This window comes from Choloepus didactylus, chromosome 1 (genome assembly GCF_015220235.1).
Source record: "Choloepus didactylus isolate mChoDid1 chromosome 1, mChoDid1.pri, whole genome shotgun sequence".
In the NCBI taxonomy this organism is placed as follows: domain Eukaryota; kingdom Metazoa; phylum Chordata; class Mammalia; order Pilosa; family Megalonychidae; genus Choloepus; species Choloepus didactylus.
Window position 1 is genome coordinate 155317392 of NC_051307.1, and position 24044 is coordinate 155341435.

The 24044-nt window shown below is 41.3% G+C and overlaps 1 pseudogene; it reads left to right on the top strand.

Moving 5' to 3' along the window:
- Positions 1-1985: 1985 nt before the first annotated feature.
- Positions 1986-6904, top strand: LOC119526167 (annotated as a pseudogene).
- Positions 6905-24044: the final 17140 nt, after the last annotated feature.

Sequence of the window (24044 nt, forward strand, 5' to 3'; positions counted from 1 at the left end):
TATCATCTTGAGCTCCAGTTCCACATTCTTCCTAAGCAGCCATTTGGTCTCAGCAGCCTTCTGTCACACTGGAAACTACTGGGTCTAAAGTGAAAGTCATCCCCCTCCTCACAGGCTCCTAGTCCACTTTTCTTTATTTCTTGCAGTGCCCCTTCCTTCTGCCCTGTCCCAGGCTCTGACCATCGGACTCATCTTGACCCTTCCTTTAACTTGCTCCACAGATCCAGGCAGCTGCCCCAATCCTGGCGATTTTTTGATTGATTTTTCGTTCAACACAATTACCTAAGAGGTGATGGGGAGACAGAATATAGAGCTGCTGCCTCTCGGTCTAGTGCCCAGACCACTGAGGCAGAACAGCTCTAGGCCACTAGCCCAAGGCCAGATCAAAGCTTCTTAAACTGCCTTTTTGCACATTTCACTTCTCTGGCAAAAAGTCATCATGGCTCCCCACTGTCCATGGAATGAATCCAGCTTTAGACTAGAACTGCGCCCCAGAACAGCCACTAGCTACAAATGGCTTCTGAGCCCCTGAATTGTGCCTGGTGTGAATTAAGATGCAAGATACGTGTAAAATACACACCACATTTTAAAGACCTATTACAAAAGAAGAAAAAAAGAATGTGAAGTGACTCATTAAATTTTTAATTAAGTGCATGTTGAAATTAAAATTAATAAATTTTACTATTTAAAAACATTTTTAATGTGGCTATTAGAAGATCTAAAATTACATATGTGGTTTGCATTATAGTTCCATTGTCAGCACTGATCTAGAATATAAGGTTTTCCACACATAATCAGGGTGCTTATGACAACATATGTTATCTCATGTCACCCTCACAATAGGTGGATGTGGTTTGTGTTATCGAATCATTTCACCAATGAGGAAACTGCAGTCAGAGAGGTGTGAGGGATGGATAAATGGATGCAAAGATCGGCACGAGGGCCACATGTCTACATCTCACAAGCCTCAGGAGAAATCCGTGTAGCACCACATCCCCAATGCCCATATGCTGTGTCCTACTGTTTTCCTTCTACCATTTCCCGGTGGGTGAGACATAGGAAGAGGGGCAATAAAATCCCCCCAAACCCTGATGGGACAGACTTGAGGCTGGACGTCTCTCCCAAGAGGAGGACTGACTGTGGGATGATTTACATGGAACCTCATGTTAGGGGAGCTCTGGAGGTGTGTCTGGTTGAGATGCCATCCACGGCTGGCACCAGCCTGTCAGCCTCCCACCACATGTGGCCATGATGGAGAACAGACAAAGTAAGCCTTGGCCTTAATCCAAGTTGGTGGTCTCTGGAGGCTGCTTTCTTGGGCTTTGGGGGAAGTTCCTTGTTTCAGAAGCTGGGGGGTGAGTAGCTGAGCCTGTCAACGGTGCCCTCAGTTCTGTGGGAGGCAGCAGTGAAGCAGGGCCATGCAGCTGGGGAAGACCTCTGTGCTGGTTTGGATGTCTTATGTGCCCTAAAATGTCATGTTCTTTAATGCAGTCTTGTGTGGGCAGACGTATTAGTGTTGATTAGGTTGGAATCTTTGGATTAGGTTGTTTCCATGGAGATGTAACCCACCCAACTGTGGGTAACACATTTGATTAGATTATTTCCATGGACGTGTGGCCCCGCCCATACAGCATGGGTCTTGATTAGTTTACCTGAGCCCCCTAAGAGCTCAGACAGAAGGAGCTCAGTGCTGCAGCTTAGAGAGACATTTTGGAGATTGCCGTTGAAAGCAGACTTTCGCTGACTCTTTGAAGATACTAGCCCAGAGTTTGCCCTGAGAAGCTAAGCCTAGAGACATTTTGGAGAATGCCATTTTGAAATGCAACCTGGGAGCAAGCAGACACCAGTCAGGTGCTTTCTGAGCTCACAGAGGTTTTCTGGATGCCAGTGGCCTTGGTGTGTACATTTTTATGGCTGTTGAACTGTAACTTGTAATCAAATAAACCCCCTTTATAAAAACAAATCAGTTTCTGGTATTTTGCATAATGGCAGCATTAGCAAACTGCAACAACCTCCTAACAGGCAGAGGACTCACAGCTGTTGGGGGATTGAGCTGGGATTCCCACCTCAGGCCATGCCAGGTTCTAACCACCACACTCCACTGCTTGCCAGAGGCTACCTCCTACCTGCTGTGAGTCTCTAGTGCCAACAATTCTGCTATGCACATAGCAGGGCTCCAGGTGGCATATCTGGAAGTTGAAATTGAACCTGAAGGCACAGGGAGTCATCAAAGAGTTTTGAGCAGGGGAGTTTTATAGCCAGAGCCTAAATGGGAAATCAGGCATGCCTGGAACATTGCTGGCATAGGCCTGCCAGAAGCCTATCTGCCTGATGCCTCTGGAGACTCTTGAACAAATTCATGTAAGAGAAGAAGGAGCTAGGCATGACAATATGGACCCTTGGCCTTGGGAAGAGTGGTGCAATTCCACGTTCAACATGATGTTGCTCATTCACACCAGGGGAGTTGCAGTACCCGGCAAGTCTGATTGTGCTGCGTTAACTAGCAGATGCTCAACCAGAGACGGTGGGCAAATTCCTTGTGGTTGCGGGCAGGGTGGCAGTAGGTAGTAGATTCCCCTGGTGTTGGGGGAGCACATGGGCTACAGCCCCTGGGAGGAATCAGACCTAGTCAAGGGTAATTTTGCAGGGGTTTGGAGTTCCTGCATGAACAGGAGAAGAGGTGACAGGAGTCAGTGAAATATGAGGCATTTTAGGTTCATATGCTCTCATTTGCCCCATAGGATATCTGGCTCTGGTGATTTGGGGATTCCTGTGCTTGGAGCACCCTTAATTGCCTGCTGATATGGTAGGGAGTGTGGAGATGAGAGGGGAGTTGCAGAGTGGCTTAGTGCCTGGTGGCTAATTTCCTTTGGAAATCCATAGAGGAATTCCTGATTCTGATGGACCATGGTAGCTCCAGAAGTTATTCAAGACTTTAAGGGACCTTTTCTCTCTCTCTGGCCACAGGACAGCCTCTCAGTTTTGATAGATGGTGTAAAATCAAAGAGCTGCCAGCTCAGCATTAATCTTTGAATTTGCATTATTTTGGAGGCTCTTACCCAATCTGCTGGGGTAAGGCCCTCTGTGGCAGGCCTGCCAGGAATGCCTTGGGTTGGGTAAATGGGCAGTCAGTGGCAAACAGCATTATAGTAAACTGACTTTTTTTTTTTTTTTTGCATTCGAGACAAAATGGAGTGGCATCAGCCAGCCAAGTAACATGTATCTGCTCTTTTTGTAAAGGAGGCTTCTCCCACCTACTCAATCGCTCACCCACCCAACTTCTCACCCCAGACAGCTTGGATTACCTATAGGGGCTAATGGAGAGGTAACAGTGCTGGTTATAAATACTCTTCTCTTGTCAGTTTTTGAATTAGAAAAAGATTGGAGCAGACAGAGGTCTCTGAGATCCCCTGGTCTTATACTCTGATTGTACAGATGGGGAAATTGAGGTCCAAGAAGGGGAAGTGACTTGTATAAAGTTACTGGGCCAGGGTCTTGACTGGTGCTCATTGATTCCCTTCACAGGTGCTTGGTTCACAGATGGGTATCTTGGGCCTCTTTGACCCGCTGTAGTACATCCTGTTCCTGCTCCTCATTTGACCCCTGTTACTTGGGCAAGCAGCACAGTGACATGGGAAAGGATTAGCACAGGACTTCAGGAGAGCTGGATTCCAGACTGTGCTCTCTCTCCCTAATGACTGGGTGACCTAGGACGCAGTGTCTGACTCCCAGCTCTTCATTTTTTGGATAAGATGTCTCTTGAGCATCAAACACAAAACAACTCAAACAATCCAAGGCCTTGCATGTATTAATTAATACCTGTGTTTAAAAGGAAATTAAGACCTACTCTGTGCTTGGCAGAAAGAACATATACATAAAACATGTGCTCCTTCTCCTCAGGGAGTTTTCAGGGTGTTGGAAGTGGAAACAGCCTTGTCTAACTTGGCTGAACAATTTGTGAGTTTTCCCAGCTCAGCCAGGGGAGAAAGCAGAGGACATGGTGCCTCTGAATGAGATCTGTGGTGCATGAGACATAAACTTAGAAAAACTCTCTTCCTGCTTGCCTGCCAAGGGGTCTGAAATACACACTATGGATTAATTTTTCTGGCTCTTGTTTGGGGTCTTTCAAAGATACCTGGGAAAATGCAAGTGCTGTGAGAAAGGAGCATTTTAGTTTTTTTCTAACCCTCAATATTATGACCAATAGTTGAGGCCACCCAGGAGTGGCCGGTGGGAGGGAGCCCTGGAGAGGGATTGGGGCTGGAAATCAGGACAGAGAGAGGAGGTCAGAGACAGCAAAACACCCCTGTGCTGCCTTGCTGGGAGGGGAAATACAACTTCACCCACATCTTTGGGTCAGATGGTTTTCTTTCCATTTTACCCCCCTCTCCTTTCTCTTTCTCCCCTCTCATTTACAAACCTTTTCTACTGGAGGTTATTTGTTGAAAACAAACAAACAAACAAACAAAAGTCCCAAAACCTGTGGTATGGGCTTTCTCAGTCTCCTGACTGTACTTGCTTTTGAACTTGGTCAATAAACTCCACTGTCTTTACCCGCCAATGATTGCAACTTGGTTGTTCAGTGAACTCTCAGTCCATTCTTTCTCCCCTTTGAGGATTATCTCTAGCCGGTGTTTAATCTAAGCTTATGCTCTGGGTGAACTGATATGCACAGAGGACCAAAATCATTTTAGCATCAATCCGATATGACTGAGAATGTAAAAGGTAAAAAAAATCACATATTCAACATCAGGCTGAAGGTAGGTGTCTCTCCCTTCCCCTGACTTACCATGTTCTTTCATTAAACCTGTGTCATGCTTACTTGCAAGCCAGTATTAGAGATTCCACTATTTTCATAATATTATGATAATTGGAAACAATTCATAAAACATATAAAGTGATCTCATTTAGCTTGATTGTATTGCTACAGTATCTCTAATTTCAAGCTGGATATTATTTTTAAATTTAGCTTTTTGAATAGGACATACACTCATATAAGAACATGAAAGCCTGTAAAGTAAAACGTCTTTCACCCCTGTTCCCCCATCTGCCCAGCTCTCATCTTCCCTCCAGCTCATGACCACTGTTATAATTTCTGTTGTATCCTTAAGAATTTTTTAGTTTACATTTAAGCAAATTAAAATATATATTCTTATTCCCCCTTTCTTTGTTTTATACTAAAGGTAGCATCTTATTCATGGAGTTCTGAGATTTGTTTTTTCTCCTAATGGTGTACCATGGAGATCTTTCAATATCAGCTGTTGGAGAGCCTTTTCATTCTTTGTTACAGTTGCATAAGATGAAGATACCATAATTTATTTAAGCCACCCCCTATTTTTGACCATAGTTTTTAAAATAAATTAATAAATGATATAAAAGAAGAAAATACACAAAATTATAGACACAACCTTGTTGTTTTGTTTAATAATTGATCTAGGTTTTCTTTTCATATCTTAATATAGAGATCTATACCTCATTTAAAAAGTTTTACATCTGCAGTGTCCCATTGTGTAGATTTACCATAGTTTATTTTGCCAGTGTCCCATAGACAGACTTTTGATTGTTTCTATTTTTTTTTTCTATTACAAATAATCTTATGAGAACAACTGACCTAGAATTTTGTTATTTTGCAAGTGGCAAGAACATTGCTGGATCAAAGGGTGTATGCAATTACAGTTTTGATAAATATTGCCAAGTTTCCCTTAATAAATGTTTTATTGATTTATACTTCCACTAGCAATATATGGGAGGGCCTATTTCTCCACAGCTGTGGTTAGCAAACTTTGTGGATTTTGCCAATTTGTTAGGTGAAAATGATAATCAGTGCAGTATTAATTTGCGTTTCCTTTATTGTGACATAGGTTGAGCAACTTTTATATGTTTTAGAGCCATTTCATATTGTTCTCTGCTGTCAGTCCATTTTCTTTGCCTGTTTTTCTGTTGGGTTCTCTTCTTATTGATTTCTAGAAACTCTTTATGTATTTGAGAGATAAGTCCTTAGTTTGTGGTATGGGACAAATATTACTTCTCACTTGTAATTTTTTTTTTTTTTTTGACTTTGCTTATGGTATTTTCAAATTTATTTGTAAAGGGTTGGACAAAGTAGTCATTTGTAATTGTTTTATATTGCTCAGATTCTGTGTTATTTCTCCTTATTATTTCTTCTTTCTCCTTTTTCTTCTTTTTAATTAGCAAGTGTTTTAATCTGATTCATTTTTTAAAGAACTTTCAAATTTAGTTTTTCCTTTTTAAAAATTCAATTTTAGGACTTTGTAAACATGCCCCTGCAGGGGTAGATATTGGTTTTGTTTGGGTGCCTGGGGGTGGTGTGCATGTTCCTCCCTGTAGCCAGTGGTTGTGATGCTCCCTCCCCAAAGACAGAAGCCAGAGGCAGTGGGAGTGAGCATCTGGGCCACTGTCTGTGCTCTGAGGGGCTTAACCGCCTAAGAGGACCTAGAGGTACAGGTAGGTCCTGGGGAAGCTAAAGTGGGACCTGGCTGCTGTGATTGCCCATGATTTCCTGGCCCTGATACTGCACCAGTTCTCTCTGCCCAGTAACTGGCAGGCTTTGGTCAAAAAGTATGCCCAGACTTTCTTGACCCTCTGTGCTACAGAATATACCCACCGTCCATGATCACAATGGGCACCATTGGGGCTGCAGTGCAAGGCCTGGGTGTCTGCTCCATATCCGGTCACTAGCTCATGTTGCTGCTGTCAGGGATCATGGGCAGAAGTGGACTGCCTCTGGGCTTGTCAGGAGCAGATTGAAGCTGCACTCAGAGAGAGCCTCAGGGAAGCCGCCCAGACCAGCCCCAGCCCAGTGCCCAAAGCCTCCTGGGGCTCCAGCAGCCGGGAGCCCAACCAGACTAGCACTCCCACAGATGTCACAGCCACCCACCTGTAGCCCTGGAAAAGGCCCCTCAAAGGCCCTTTCCAAGGGCAGAAGAGGGGACCCTGCCCCCTAAACCCACTTCTGCCCTCTAGGAATGAATGAACTATGCCACTCATGTCTGAAGCCTGAGGAGGCTCCTATTTGCCCCTTGTAAAGCCGAAGGAACCAGGTCCTATCTATCCCTGCATTGCACACTAAGGGGCCAGACCAGCTGTATTTGAGTGGCCAGTCTGTCTTCTTCTCCCCTGTCTCCCCTCCTCCTCCCTGCCTCTGGCCAGCTTCTTCCCCTACTCTAGCTGGGGGTAGTCTAGGCTGGTCAAGGACAAAACTGAAGCAGGGAAATACATGCACCAGCATTCCTTTCTCAGGCTCTTCTGTCTCTGAGGCTTCCAAGTTCTCAACTGCCAAAACACCCCAGGGCCTTCGAAAGGTGTTTCCCCTTCTAGGGTTATCACATTTGGAGGGGGTCCTTCTAAAGAAGAAATTCCAGAGGCTCTTATCTGTGTGAGGGGAAGTAGTCTGGATGGCTCCTCTCAACACCCTTTGGAAACACCTGCATAACCCGAGCTCACAGCTGCTTCTAGAGAGAGGGGCCAGAACCAGCAAATTCCTCCTTGCTCTGCTTTCCACTCAGCTTCCCCCAAATGATTGAGGGGTCAGTGCTGAAGAAGGAGGTTCTGATAATTTATTAATCTGCTTTGTATACAACTGTAAGAGGATGTGGTGGGGCCCGTATACTGGACAAGTGGTGGTGATAGCTGGATAAGTAAAAAATATTCAATGTAATTCTTTAGCTGGAAAATGCTTAGTATAGTCTTCAATAGCCAATAGAGGAAAAAAAAAACCTGTTTATTAAGATCACTTCACTCAAGCAACCTTGAGTTATTCTAAGCATAAAAAGCCCCCAAAAATCATAAAATAGCTTGCTGTTGCTCTAATCTCAACAACAAAAAAACGTATTCTCTATTCCCAGGAACTTTCCCAGCATTGCCTGCAGTAAGATATGAGGGGAGGACTTCAAGATAACAAGGAGATGCTGACCAAACAGCTTTCTCTCTTCTATTTTTTTTTTTTTTTCCCCTTTCTGCTTTCTTCTGGCTTCTGGGCATTTCTTCGTCTGTTTGGGGTTATAAAAGCCAAAACAACTCTTCTCACTCTGAACTGGTCTTGGAAAGTTTTTTTCCCTCCAGTTCCTTGTTGATGCATCTTCAATAAACTCACCTTCTCACCAAAGCAAAGAGACTTGTTTCTCTGTTTGATGTGGGATCAGGCGGCCTGACTAGAACTGCATTTTCTGACGGTATCAGTGGTAACCTTGATAGTTGCCGAATCTCCTCCCCTCTGCTATTGGCTGGAGAATCTCTGTGGCCAACTTGCTGCCACTGCCTGGGGTGGGGCCATGCCCTCCTGTCCCTTTGGTGTCTGCTCCTTCTCCAGTGTGGGGTAGGGGGTGCAGCAGGGATGCCCTGGAGGCAGCTGAGCCTGCTGTCTGCAGAGACACAGGTCTTTCCTACAGCCACAAGGTCTAGGCTGGCGGCCCAGGACCGTCGTGCTACCTTAATAAAGATTCTGTTATTAAGAAAAAATTAAATTTCAGCTTTTATCTTTATTACCTCCCTTTTTTGCTTTCCTTAAATTTATTTTGTTTTTGTTTTTAATTATTTAAATCAGATGTTTAGTTATTTTTATTCTTTTTATGTTTTTGATATAAGAATTTAAGTATTTGAATAGTCCCCTGAGTACAATTTTAGCTTTGTTCTATAGGTGCTGATATGTAGTTATTTTATAAATTTCGTTCTCTAGAAATTTTAAATTTGTTTCCATTCCCTCTTCAAACTAAGGGTTACTGAAGCCGTTTTCTTGCTTTTTAATTTCCAGGTAGAAGGATCCTTTGTTTTCTGATTTTCTTATTAATCTTTAGTCTTATCATATTGTGATCAGAGTATGTTGTCTGTGCATTCCTATACTTTAGAATCTAGTACAGTTTTCTTTGTGATTTAAATTATGTTCTGTTTTCAGATGTGTTCTAAGGGCTTTTCAGGGTATAGTGCTCGATATGTATTAGGCAGATCTATTGCATAATTGTGTTATTTAGGTTACCTATATCCTCTCCTTTTTTGTTTTTAATCTTCTGGATGTGTCATGAACTGAGACAGAAGAGTTAGAATCTCCTGTCACCAGTCTGTTTTTAAAATCTGTTTCTCTTTGCGACTGCTGTAATTTCTGCTTCATGACTGCTGTGTTTTGTCTCTTGTTGGATAGGTATTTATAACTGTTGTATCTTCATTATAAGTTGCACTCTTTAGCATTAAAAAAAGCAATCTTCTTTGTCATCTTTAATGCCTTATGCTACAAATTTAACCTTGTCTGATATTTAGCTTGTGCCTTCTGCTTTTTTATTGTTTGTTTGTTTTCATCTTCCTGTTATACTTTTGCCCATTCTTTTATTTTAAGCTTTTAAACTGAATCACTTTGCTTTTGAGTGTCTCTCATATATAACTTAGGGTTAAATTTTGCTTAACCTGGAAGTATATTTTTAATTAGGTGAGTTAAGCCCATTTATGTTTATTAATATGACAGATCTATTTGATCTTAGTTTGTCTGTATTATTTTTTTTCATTTTTTGTTTAATTTTATTTTGAAATGTATTCAAACTTACAGGTACAGTTGCAAAAACAATGCAAACCCCATACACAGAACTCCAGCATACCCTAACCCCCCTCTGCCGATACCCCAGATCCACCAACTTTAACATCTTGTCACTCTACAATTTCTTTCTTTCCATCCCTTCCTCCCTCCCTCTCTATCTATCATCCATCATCTATTGCTCTGTCTTCTCAACATATGAGAGCAAGCTGCACACATCCTTGAACAAACAATGTAATTCACATGTACATTTCCCACAAACAAGAACATTCATTTACGCAATCACATTAAGTGCAGCTAAGAAGTTCAAGAAATTCAACATTGATACAAAGCTTACATTCTATATTTCATTTTTTCTTCTGTCCCGGCTGTGTCCCTTTGAGCCTCCTGTCCTCCATCCTCAAATCCCATCCAGGGTATGTAGTTACTTTATAAATTTTGTTCTCTAGAAATTCTAAATTTGTTTCCATTCCCTCTTCAAACTAAGGGTTACCGAAGCAGTTTTCTTGCTTTTTAATTTCCAGGTAGAAGAATCCTTTGTTTTCTGATTTTCTTATTAATCTTTAGTTGTATCATATTATGATCAGACAATAGATAATGATTATTTATTTAGACTGTTTTTTTTTTCTTTTCAATTTTGAAAACATATACACAGCATAAATCTTCCCATTCCAACCCCTCCCATGCATTCCATTAGTGGGATTAATAACATTCACAATGTTGCAATGCCATCACCTTCCCACCATCCATTACTAGAAATTTCCCTTCACCCCAAACAGAAACCCTACACTCATTTCTTATTGCCTCCCCAATGCCCCTTCCCCCACTTCTCATAACCCATAGTCTACTTTTCATCTCTATGATAATATTCTCTGATACTTTCTTTGTATTTACCATGGGGCTTAAATTTAACATCTTAAATCTGTAACAATCTTGTTTTCTTTGATACCAACTTAACTTCAATAGGACACATAAACTATGTTTCTATACTCCTCCATTCCCTCACCATTATGTAGTTCTTGTCAAAAATTACATATTTTACATTGAGTCCAAAACCACTGATTTATCATTACACTTTATGTCTTTTAGATCCTGTAGGAAGTAAATAGTGGAGTTACACATCAAAATACAGTAGTATTGGTATTCATATTTATCATGTGATCTTTACTGGAAATCCTTATTTCTTCATGTGGTTTCAGTCAGTTGTTTAGTGTCCCTTTCTTTCAGCCTACACAATTCCCTTTAGCATTTCTTATAGGACTGATCTACTGGTGATGAAGTCCCTCAGATTTTGATTATTCAAGAATGTTTTCATCTCCCCCTCATTTTTAACCTCTAGGTGTCTGTGAATTTTCTAAGTCTCTGATGGTTATTGACTTCTATTTCTATTCCATTGTCAGAGAATGTGCTTTGAATAAATTCAATTTTTTTTAAATTTATTGAGGCTTATGTCCCAGCATATGATCTATTCTGGAGAAAGTTCCATGATCACTAGAGAAGAATGTGTATCTTGGTGATTTGGGATGTAATGTTCTATGTATGTCTGTTAAATTTCTCTATTTCACTCTCTCTTTTCTTTGTTTCTCCGTCGGTAGGGCTTCCTTTAGTATCTGAAGTAGGGCAGATCTTTTATTAGCAAAATCTCTTAGCATTTGTTTGTCTGTGAAAAATTTAAGCTCTCCCTCAAATTTGAAGGAGAGCTTTGCTAGATAAAGTATTCTTGGTTGGAAATTTTTCTCTCTCAGAATTTTAAATAAGTCATGCCACTGCCTTCTCACCTCCATGGTGGCCGCTGAGTAGTCACTACTTAGTCTTATGCTGTTTGCTTTGTATGTGGTGAATTGCTTTTCTCTTGCTGCTTTCAGAACTTACTCCTTCTCTTCAGTATTTGACAGTCTGATCAGAATATGTCTTGGAATGTGTTTATTTGGATTTATTCTATTTGGAGTTCACTGGAGATTTATGCTTTGTGTATTTATATTGTGTAGAAGGTTTGGGAAGTTTTCCCCAACAATTTCTTTGAATACTCTTTCTAGACCTTTACCCTTTTCTTCCCCTTCTGGGACACCAATGAGTCTTAAATTTGGATGTTTTAGTTTATCTATTGTATCCCTGAGATCCATTATAATTTTTTTGATTTTTTTCCCCATTCTTTCTTTTGTTCTTTCATTTTCCATTCTGTGTTTCTCGAGGTTGCTAAGTCATGGTTCAGCTTCCTCTAGTCTTGTCCTATGAGTATCTAGACTCTTTTTAATTTGGCCTACAGTTTCTTTTATTTCCATAAGATCATCTATTTTTTTATTTACTCTTGCAATTTCTTCTTTATGTTCGTCTAGGGTCTTCTTCATGTCCTTTATATCCTGTGCCATGCTCTCATTGTTTGTCTTTAGTTCTTTGATTAATTGCTCCAAGTACTGTGTCTCCTCTGAGCTTTAGATTTGGATGTTTGGGTTTGGGTTATCCATATCATCTGGTTTTATCTTATGCTTTAACATTTTCTGTTGTTTTTGGCCTCTTGGCATTTGCTTTACTTGATAGGGTTCTTTTAGGATATGAAGGATTATTGAAACACCAGTCTCTAATTTGTCAGATCTACAGCTTGGTGGTGTGCACTTTCTCTAACTAACCAGCAGATGGCATCTGTGAGTCACCTATTCCACTCAAGTCAGTTCTCCCCAACTTTGTCTTTGTGGTATGTGGGGGTCTGATTCTGTGGGGTTCAATTGGTACACCAAGTTTGGGTGTGTTGTTGGTGCTGTCTGCCCTGAATGTGGGTTGTGTGTCTGAGCAGTTAGGGAGACAGAGCAGCTTTAATAATCAAACCTCCTGGGTGTTCCTGGAGATTTAATGCTGTTCCAAGAGTCTAAACCTTCAGTTCAGTCTCACCACAGATTGTCTCTGCCAGTGACCCACAAGTCCTTAGTATTGGTGTAGGGTCTCTGGGATTTCCAAGTGGGTCCCTCTTCCCAGCCATGCCCTTCTTAGGGCCTCTGCTGAGGGACAGCTTTGCTACGTCACAAGTGCATGCCATCCCTCAAGGGAAATTCTGGGCTGCCAGACCATGCAGGGGCATTCCCAGCCTGCTGTAAGGATGGCTGAATGGGGCATGTTAATTTCCCCCTTTTCGCACAGCTCTGCCTTCCCAGCTCTGGGACAATTAGCTGTGGATGCACTAAAGGCTATTGTCCATGCCCGATATTGTGGCATGTGCTCATGTTGCTGGAAACACTTTCTGTTACACTGGGTCCCTTGGCACATCTCTGGGATGTGGTGCCTGCACTGGGCAGGAGCAATCCCAGCCCACTGTGAAGATGGCTGCAAGGGGAGTGTTTTTTTTTCCCCTTTTGGCTAACCTCTATCATCCTTTCTCTGAGACAATTAGCAGTGGGTGTACAAAAGGCTATCTTCCACACCAGATATTGAGGCATTCACACAGCCCGTTCCTGCCACGCTTCACTGTGTGGTTCTTGCTGCTGTATCTGCAGCTGCTTTTGGGTTTTTTTTTAAAAAAGAACTAGTCTGCCTCCAAACGCTAACCCATGGTTTCCCCACACTGCAGCACAGCCACCAGACATTCATCCAGCTCACTCACTCATTTCCGAATGCAGACTCCCGGTTTCACCAAGTGCATGGTCCCTGTGGATTTAGCAGACCTTGTCCAGCTGGTGCATTGCTGGAGCTGGTGTTCTGGGTCACTTTCTGGCTTTTATCTAGTATTTTTCATGGAGGTGATTTTTGCCCTGTCTCACCTAGCCGCCATATTAGGTTCTCCTCTGTCATATTATTTTATGTTAAGTTTTCATTTTACTGTTTTTCAAAAAGTCTTTAGGTAATGAGTTTTCTTTGCTTTTTAAAATAATTGCAGTTCTGATATTCAGGAAGATTTGTATTTTTGTTCTCAGTTTTTTAAAAATAATTATAACGTTATATACTGTCATTAGTGCCCTTTTACTGTAGACAGTATTGATTAGTTCTTTTTTATGAATAATGATAAAATTAGTGGGCTTCATTTTCCTCTCCTCTCCTCATTCTTCCACCACCCAATTTTAGCCATCTCCGTGTTAACCAATCTCCTAGTAAAGATGTTTGCACTGTACTTCTTACTTGGTTTGTCAGTTTTGAATGATATTTTTTTGATTCCCACTATTACAAATGCAATAATCTCCAAATCTACTCTACTTTTTAGCCTCTCTACACTCTTCCCTCCCATTTTAATCAGTTGTACTGTTTATACAGTCTCAGGGCATATAGCATTTATATTATATTTTGTCACCACAATCCCCACCTTTGTTTAATCTTAATTCTGCAGTTATCATATATAGTGCTTATCACCTGTATTTTCCTCCATTATCTCTTGGCTGGCTGATGTTTGATTTCTTCTAAATTCCTCAAGAAAGCTTCTTGGGATGATATTATAAGAGTTCTTACATATAAAAACTGTTTGTATATTTGCTTTTGTTAGGTCATCTTTGCTGAATATAAAATCCTTGTCTCACACTCTCTTTCCTTGACAATCTTGTAGGCATTACTACATTATCTTCTTGTTCTGAGTGCTGCTTTGGGAAATTAAGACACATGACTTTATCTTCCTGTTTAAAGCCTATGTAATGGCTTTATCTCTTTGCCTGGTACCTGGATGCCCAGAAGAAGTCTTTCCCTCCCTCCTCTTCTCCTCTTCACTCTTCTTTATTTTACAGGATATGTCTTATTGTTGACAGTTCTTTGTCAATTTTCCTTGGCCCATCCTGTGCCCTTTTGGTATGTAGATTCAAGTCTTCTTTTATTCATTCAGTTTCATTGTTTCTGTTTTCTTCCTCAGAGACTCTAGTTTTACAGGTATTTTGGAGCTCCTTTGTCATTTTCTCTCCAATTCTTTTTATTTTACCTTTCTTTCATTGTATTTTGGTTGCATTTCTTACTTCAATTCTTTATATCCTCTACCTTCTTTTCCACAATGTGTAGTCTCTCTTACACACTTTTCAGTTTCGTCTTCATTCCTCTGATTTTTTTTTTTAATTTTTTGTCAGCTACTTTCTGCAGTTCTGTTAGCTCATTTCAGTTCTTTTTTTTCTCTCCACAATTCCCCTGATTTATTGAATCTATCATTTCTAGTATTCTTTTAGAGAAACGATTGCTTTATTATTATTAATTCATTGTGAGATGCTTATGTGCATTTGTTTTTATTTGCTTCATGGCACTTGTTTTGATGAATACTGTTCACCTGCTGGTAAATTTTGCTACTCTTTCCATATTTTTTCCAGTTTTAGTAACTTTGTATATAGGTCCTATGCCAACACATAAAAAAAATCACTTATCAGTAAAGGTTTTTTCAGTTCCAGCAATTTGCACAAGTTTTCATATTATGGTTGTGCTGGGGTGGGAGAAGTCTGTCTAGTTTTCAATGCTTTGAATTCTAAACTTTCTCCTTGTTTGTTGTCCCCCCAAAAGACTGATAACTAGAAACATGGTTCCCTGTGTTATTCTTTGTTTTATCCTAACCCCTCTGCTTCTCTGAACTCCAGGGGTATCTCCTTCTGCAAGTTCTGCTTATCTCACTCCCTATACCCTTTGCTGAAAATAAGCAATGTAGCTTACACTCTTTAGGATGAGCCTTTTGCCTTCAGGAATTTTAATTTTGCTGGCATTTTTCAAGATCTGCTGTCACTGAGTTCTTTTGTAACTCAAATCTTTCTTTTTCTTCCCATGTGGTTCCTGTCTGATTTCAGCTGCCTCTGCCATCCCTTAAGCATATTTTGGAATTTGAAGATTACATTTGGCTTCTAGTTTCACTTAAAATAGAGTTTTTGGATTTTTTTCAATTCTCCTTGTTCCTTTTACATGATTTTATGGAGAAGATGGACAAATAGGCTGATTTATGTAGCTATGTTCATACCAGAGGGCCCTAAGATGATTTTAAGATTATCTACCATCTTGGGGTTTTCTTATTGTGAAATCTTGAATAGTCCAGGTTTGAGAGTCCTTAGAAGAGGTCCCTCTTTCCCCCACACTTAATAATAAAGAGGATTACAGATTTTAAAAAATCCTCATAACCAGAATGCTAAGGAGTGAGTTCTTTTATCCAGCTCTGAGTTAAAACTTTAAGCGCTACCCTTTTCTATTTGAACCATTTTGGAAGGAAGTTCATTTGAATATCAACATATTTCTTGCTTTCTTTGAGCTTAAGGAAAGAACTCTGCAGGGATAATGGTTGGATACTTGGGGTTATGTCCTGAAATATGAGAATGCCACTGAAGGGCTGGGGGTTTTGGCTTCCAAATGTTGTGTGTTTGGGGTTCTTTGTCATACATAGTTTTTTTCTTCTCTTTTTCCTGTGACTAGATTCTTTTTTTAGGTGTCTTTAGTTGTAGCTGTTACTGTATTTGCCTGGACTGGTCCTTCTGCTTTGAATTAAGGGAAGGCTTAGAAATCAGGCAACAAAGCTTGCTGGAATTATATATAACATAAGAGTAATATACTTTGAGCGTAACGTGAGGGGGACCCTCCTGTGATTAAAATGACTTTTAGTGCACAGATCTTGTAACATCTACTTTAGTGACTTGGGCAACTGTTGTTTCCTGGTTCTCAGCAGTGCTCTGACAGGTTTCATTTCTGACATATCAGGTGTTTTGGTAATTTTGATTTTATATATGCTTAATGATATAACTTTAACATTGTGACTGTAACCTAAAATGTCACCACTGTGTGGTTTCTTTTTCCTGGTAATATCATGGAAAGTCTGAAGGAAGTGTTTGACACGGCCTCCTATTGCCTTGTGGAGAGGAATGTTTTTGTGTTCTCAGTGCCCACTTGTTCAAGGGTCCAGGGGAGGAGCAGATGTTTGCTATGCAGGCTGAGCACACAGGGAAGGTTCTAAAGTCGTTAGGTACAAGCTGCAAGATTCTAAGATTAATTGTGCTTCACTCTTCAGTGAGATTAGTGTATTATAAATCATAGAGGCATATCCCATCAATCTGGTGCCTGGATGCAGGGAACATGATAACCCCTAACTCAGCAGAAACATACCTTCCATCCATTACAGTTTCTCTCCTGGAATGAACCATGTGCTCCTGAGATAGGACCAGGGCAATGGACAGCATTTTAAAGACATCTTTGAGATAGCATTCCTTCTCCTAAAGCAGGGAAACTACTTCTATGGCTCCTTTGTTTTATTCTACAACAATAACTTTAAACAATAACTTTAAACAAGATAGGTTTAAAAAAGTGTGTTCTGAGCATGTAATATCTGCTCAGTTCTGTGGTATGTTCTCTGGGGGTTTCAAAAGAAAGAAAATGTATGATCTCTACCCTTGATCAGTCTACTGTTTAGTTGGGGGAAAAAAGACATGTCAATTATAATAATGTTATTTTGATACTAAAAGCTATTGTTTATCCAGCACCTACTATATACATACCATTAGAATATACCAAGAAATTTTTCATAAAACATTTAAAAATAAATGTTGACAAGGTCAGAGAAAAGAGAGCTATGTGTTGGAAGGTCCTTGTGGTTTGGAACTGTACCCCAGAAAATCATGTTCTTAAACTTAATCCATTTTTGTGGGTTTAGATGTTTTGTAAATAAGATCTCTTCAAGATGTTACTTCAATTAAGGTGTGGCCCAAATGAATCAGGTTGGTTTTTTTTTTAATGTGGTTTTACTGAGGTATTTTCACATACCCTACAGTCATCCACAGTGTACAATCAATTACTCACCTATTTATATAAGTGTGCATTCATCACTAGAATCAATTTTTGAAAATTTTCCTTATTCCAAAAGAAATAAAAATAAAAGTAAAAAAGAACACCTAAAACATTCCACCCCCCCCAATCCCACCCTATTTTTCATTTAGTTTTTGTCCCTAATTTTCTACTCATCTGCCCATACACTGGATAAAGGGAGTGTGAGCCACTAGATTTTCACAATCACATAGTCACACCATGTAAACTATGTAGTTATGCAATCACCTTCAAAAATCAAGGCTACTGGGTTGCAGTTTGACAGTTTCAGGTATATCTTTCCAACTATTCCAATACACCAAAAACTAAAGAGGGTTATCTATACAGCAAATAAGAATGCCCTCTAGAGCTACCTCTCAACTCCATTTGAAATTTCTCAGCCACTGAAACTTTATTTTGTTTCATTTCATTTCCCCCTTTTTGTCGAGAAGATTTCCTCAATCCCATGATGCTGGGTCCAAGCTCATCTCCAGAAGTCATGTCCCACGTTGCCAGGGAGATTTACACTCCCGAGAGTCATGTCCCACGTAGGGGGGAGGGCAGCAAGTTCACCTGCTGTGTGGGCTTAGAGAGAGAGAGGCCACATCTGAGCAACAAAGACGTTCTCTGGGGGAGACATTTAGGCACAATTATAAGTAGGTTTAGACTCTTCTTTGCAATAAGAGGCTTCATAAGGGCAAGCCCCAAGATTGAGGGCTCATCCTAATTAATTGTTAGTCCTCATAGTTTGTGAAAATATCAGTAATAAACCAAGTGGGTAAGTCCAACATTTCCGCATTTTTCCACAGTTCCTCAAGGGGGCCGTCAGGTTGGGTTTTAATCTGGATTACTTGGAATCCTTTATAAACAGAGTGAAAGTCAGACAGAGAGAAGCCACGGGGAACAGCCAGAAGCTGAAAGTCAGTGAAACCTGGAAGAGAAGTGAGAAGCCAGGAGAGACCTCCATGTGCACTGCCATGTGACAGAAAAGCTAAGGACCAAGGATCACCGGCAGTCTTCTGGGAGAAAGCATTGCCTTATGATGCCTTTGGACTCCTAGCTTCAAAACCAAGAGCCAGTAAATTCCCATTGTTTAAAGGTATTTTCTTTGGCAGCCAGGAAGCTTTTAAAGAGTCCTTGTAGGGGGTAGGCCTGTGCTAGGTCTTGTTGGTGGGAAGACTTTAGAGAGGGCAGACCCGACGAATCCCCCAGAGTCGGGGTGTAGATCACACAAGAGAAATGAGGTTAGCTAGGCAGTGGATGGGTGTAAGAAAAGAGGCTTGGACGTGTCTGGCTGAATTGCAGAATGTGGAAGAGTCTCCTGTTCTGCGCCTCCTTGCCCTTTCATGTTCCCTCCACTGTCAGAGTTAATTTATTCCTTTTTGGGAGCACCATGACCCCATGGAACCATCTCATCAAAATGACAGGCAGAAAAGTGAATAATGCAATACAGCTGTATAGGTGGGTCCTGTTGGCTACACTGGGAAGGAAGATCATTTGACCAGATTGTGTGAACTGGGCTTTGTGTGTAAACAATGCAATACAGCTGTATATTGGTGGGCCTGATAAAGTAGAGTCTTGCTGACTTTTGGAAGGGAGATTAAAAAAACTGTTTTCCCTCATTCCCTCCCTCCTCCCCCTCGTTATCCAACCCTTCCCACTATAAAATATTTTAAGCTTATAAAAATATTTCAAGCATATCATCCCTTATCTTTGCTCCTTTCAATCCATCCTCTCTCGATGCCAAGCCCAGTTCCCTTAGTTCCAGCTTCATGCCACGTATTACTCACTCAACTTCATTCATTTATTCCATCAACAGAAATTTGCTAGGAAAATCCTATGTGCCCTCAGAAAATATGCACTTTTTTTTTTAATCTTCATTTTATTGAGATATATTCACATACCACGCAGTCATACAAAACAAATCGTACATTTGACTGTTCACAGTACCATTACATAGTTGTACATTCATCACCTAAATCAATCCCTGACACCTTCATTAGCACACACACACACAAATAATAAGAATAATAATTAAAGTGAAAAAGAGCAATTGAAGTAAAAAAGAACACTGGGTACCTTTGTATGTTTGTTTGTTTGTTTCCTTCCCCTATTTTTCTACTCATCCATCCATAAACTAGACAAAGTGGAGTGTGGTCCTTATGGTTTTCCCAATCCCATCGTCACCCCTCATAAGCTACATTTTTATACAATTGTCTTCGAGATTCATGGGTTCTGGGTTGTAGTTTGATAGTTTCAGGTATCCACCAGCTACACCAATTCTTTAGAACCTAAAGAGGGTTGTCTAAAGTGTGCGTAAGAGTGCCCACCAGAGTGAACTCTTGGCTCCTTTTGGAATCTCTCTGCTACTGAAGCTTATTTCACTTCCTTTCACATCCCCCTTTTGGTCAAGAAGATGTTCTCCGTCCCACGATGCAAGCTCTACATTCCTCCCCGGGAGTCATATTCCACGTTGCCAGGGAGATTCACTCCCCTGGGTGTCTGATCCCACGTAGGAGGGAGGGCAGTGATTTCACCTTTCAAGTTGGCTTAGCTAGAGAGAGAGAAATATGCACTCTTATAAGGGAGACAGTTAAGAAACTATTACAGTATGATGTGATGAGTACCTTGAAATGAAAAATATGGGATGCTGTGGGATCAGGTAGCAGGTGTACTTAATCTCATTGAGGGGAGGAGGTGTCAGAAAAGAAGTGACATATAAGCTGAGACCTGAAAGAGTGAGTGGAGATGTTCTATTCCCTCCCCAAGGCTGTTGAGGGATCCTCCTGTCTGATCTGGGGAGCTTCCAGGCACTTTAATGGTTCTTGGTTGCCTTTGACTGCCACTACCATCATCTACAGGAAATCAATTTATTTATTCAATCAATAAATATTTCTTGAGCACTTCTATGAGCCAAACAGTATTCTAGGCTCTGGTTAAGCTGTAAACAAAACAGAAAAGACACCTGTTCTCACAGAGCTCACATTCTAGTTTGGAGGAAAAGACAATGAAAAATAAACAAAAATGTATAATATGTTAGGTTTTATAGAAAAAATGTAGGACAGTAAAGTGACCGAGTTTGTTTTTTTAATGCATTTGTGTGAGGGTGTACTATTTTAAAGAGGATGCAATGGGCCTGATCAGGTGATATTTGAGCAGAGAATTGGCTGAACTGAAGGAGTGAATCACGTGGCTCTACGGGAGGGAAGAGCTGGGACAAAGACTCCCTGGAGGAAGTGTGCTAGGAGAGTTCAAGGAACTGTAGAAAGGCAGGTGGCTAGAGCTCAAGTTGCAGAGCAGAAGTAGATGAGTTTGGGTATATTGGTGGGTCTGATAAAGTAGTCTTGTCTTTATGGCAAGATTTACATTTAAGAGGCCCTCTTTGGCTGCTGTGTGGAGGACTGACAGTAGAGGGGCAAGGGTGGAAGGAGGAAGACCAGTAAGGATCCATTGCAATAGTCCAGGCAGGAGATGATGGTGGTTGGCCAGGGCGGAAGAGGGAGAAGTGGTAAGAAGTGGTCAGATTCTGAATTTATGGAGAATTGTCATTTAAAGTCATGAGACTGGTTGAGATCACCAAGGAGTTGAGTCTAGACAGAGAAAACATGATGTCTGAGGGTTGAACCGTGGGGGCCTCCATTGTTTAGAGGTTGGAGAGATGAAGAGGATTCAGCAAAGGAGACAGAAGGAACAGACCATTGAAGTAGTAAAAACAAGGAGTGTGTCCTGCCTTGGAAGCCAAGTGTCTTAGCTTCCTGGCTGCTGTGACAAATATTACACAATGGTTGGCATAAGAACTGGAATTTATTGGTTCATGGTTTCAGAGGCTAGAAGGCTTGCTTCCTCCTGGGGTTGGTAGCATTTTGGTTGACCAGGAATTCTTGGGTTCCTTAACTTTCTTGACACATGGTGATGCCCTCTCCTTTCTCTCCTGGGTTCCATTGACTCCCAGCTTCTAGCTTCTCTCCTTGACTTTTTCTTCATAAAGTCTTCAGCAATAGGCTTAAAACCCATCCTGATTCAGTTGGCTGCACATTAACTAAAAATAACACCTTCAAGAAGTCCTGTTTACCATGGGTTCATGCCTACAAGAATGTGGGTTAAGATTAAGAACATGTTTATTATGGGGTGTATAACTCAGTTTGCCACATCAAGGAAAGAGAGTGTTTCAAAGAGGAGGGAATTATCACCTCTGTCAAATGCTGCTGAGAAGTCAACTAATAGGTGGACTAGGGGTTACTGGGGGAACCAACAACAGCAAGTTTGACGGAGAGGTGGGGAAAGAGCCTGATGGAGAGGATTCAAGAACACTTGAGAGGAGAGGAAGTGGAAGCAGCTAGTGCTGTCACCACCTCAATGGGGTTCTGCTGCAAAAGGGAGCAGAGAAATGAGGCTATAGCTGATAGGGAAGTGGGGTTGAGGGAGGAAATTTCCAAGATGAGAGAAAAACAGCACACTGTGAGTTGATGGGCATAATCCGGTAGAGAGAGAAAATGATGATGCAGAAGAGAGAGGGAAAACTGCAGAAGCAATGCCCTTGAGCTGGTGAGGGGGGTGGGATCCAGTGACCAAGTAGATGCCAGGAACAGTGCATTCTGGCAACAGGAGGCAGGTGGGTAGGTGGACTGGGGATGGGCAGTGTAGGAGTTCTTTTCTCATGGCTTCTGTTTCCCAGTGAAATGAGAAGTTGGGTCCTCAGCTGAGGTGAGGAAGAGAGAGATGTCAAAGGCTTGGGGAGAGAAGAGAAGGTGTGAAGCGGTTGTCTAGGAGAATGGGAGAGAGCATGGACTGGGAAGTGAAGACATGATTGCGAGACATCACGAAGGGCGCCCTTGAAGGAAGTGGTTAGGAATTTAATATAGTCCAGTTAGAATGGTTCAGGACAGTTTTTAACTGGGTAACTCAGATCTTAGGCTTAATAAACCGTTTTGGATTCTGTTTTGAAGGAGGATTCCCAAGGTGAAATTGAGACCCATTGCTCTCAGTCTTGTGTTCAGAGAGTGGGACTATACACCCACTATATGATTTTGGCCCCAGCCCTGTGAGCCTGGCACAGGCACAGAGGACTTCACATGGGTAGACTGGGCACCAAGAGGTGGCCACATGAGCTCATCACAAGACTTACTTTCTGCTTTGTTTAACTACCGTTGGAAGCATGCTGGAAGGTTATAGGAAAGACATGCAAGCATTTAGAGACTTTTTAAGATCCACACATAAGGATTTGGGGTAGAGGTGAATCCACTGACACACCAGAGCTCTTTAGTCAAAAGGAGGTAGCCAGGCAAAGAGGAAGGGACGGAGTTCCAGCTAGAGGGACTGCATGGGTAAAGGCTTGATGGTGGGGTGGGGATGGGCATTGGAGAACTGGAAGAAGTTTGGAAATGTTCGACTGCAGGTGCCCTGGGCAGCTGGTCTCCTCGCTGTCGTCTATGCTGCCGGGCTCACTTAACCCTCCCCTTGAATCATGCTTGCTTCTCTGCCAGGAATGCCCTCCAGTTCACAGGGCCCCTGGGCTGCAAAATTCCAAGGGGTCCCATTAACATTGTATTTTATGCTTCCTTCTTGAGATACCTCATCTCATGTCTCCTCCGGAACAGCCCCTCCTCCTGTTCCAAGACATCCTCACTCTCTCTTCTTTCAAATCCTGTTAAATCTAGAGAGTAGGGTTGCCAGATTATCAAAGAAAAATACAGAATGCCCAGTTAACTATTGCATGGAACATGCTTATACTAAAAAATTATTCATTGTTTAGCTGAAATTCAGTTTTAACTGTCATCCTGTATTTTACCTGGTAACCTTACTAAAGTGGGGAATGCACAGTTAAACATTTATTCAACAAACCTCCATAGAGAAGTAATATAATAAGGTCCTCTGATGGGCCTTGGGGAAAAAGGAGCCTCTGGCTTAGATCCTGCCCTCTGGGCTGGGAGCCACCATAGTCAGGCCGAACATGTATTTAGGTCATCAGCCAAGTAGGGGCATGGAAAAAAACATTGCAAAAGCTTGAGCTTGGATGAACACCTACAGAATTCTGCAGTCATAATGTCTAGGAGGAAGCTATTTAATTTCAATATACATGAACATTTTGGGATTTATTTTCCTTGAGAACTATAATTGTTAATTTTAATGACATATGGGGATAGAGACATCATTATCTTTTCAATATCTAGGACATCTAAAAGTCTTTCTTAAGATGTGTCTGTGTATGAGGAGTTTGTCATCTGTTATTAATACTATCATTGCCATTAGCATTGATCAAAAGTGGCAGCTGTATAGGTAGAGAGGCAGGATGACACAGTGGTTACATGCTGTGAGAATGTGGGAAGCTCCTTAATCTCTCTGTGCCAGTTTCCCCACCTGCAAAATGAAATATAATAATATCTATCTTAGAGGGTTGGCAAGAAGTTTAAAGAGTTATAAAATGCAAAATGCTTAGGACAGTACTTTGACATGGTAAGTGCCAAATAAATGTTAGTTTATATAATTTTTAAGTTGTTTCTAAATATATGCTATAATTGAGATATGCACAATGCACGATGGGCGCTCAGAAGAGGAGTGACCAAGTTTTCCTGAAAAGTGCAATGACTATTTGTTTTGTTCTTATACTTTCCTTCAAGCCTCCTTGAAGGCAAGAATCCCACAGCCTCCTACACTTTATCCATTGCTTCTCCTTCTCAGCTTCTCCTAAACTGGTGCAGAAGCTCTGCAAATATTTGTTTTGGTGGGTATATTAACACTATTGGCACTGTAAGGAAGTGTTATTGACATTCCAGGATGATCTTTCCCTGAC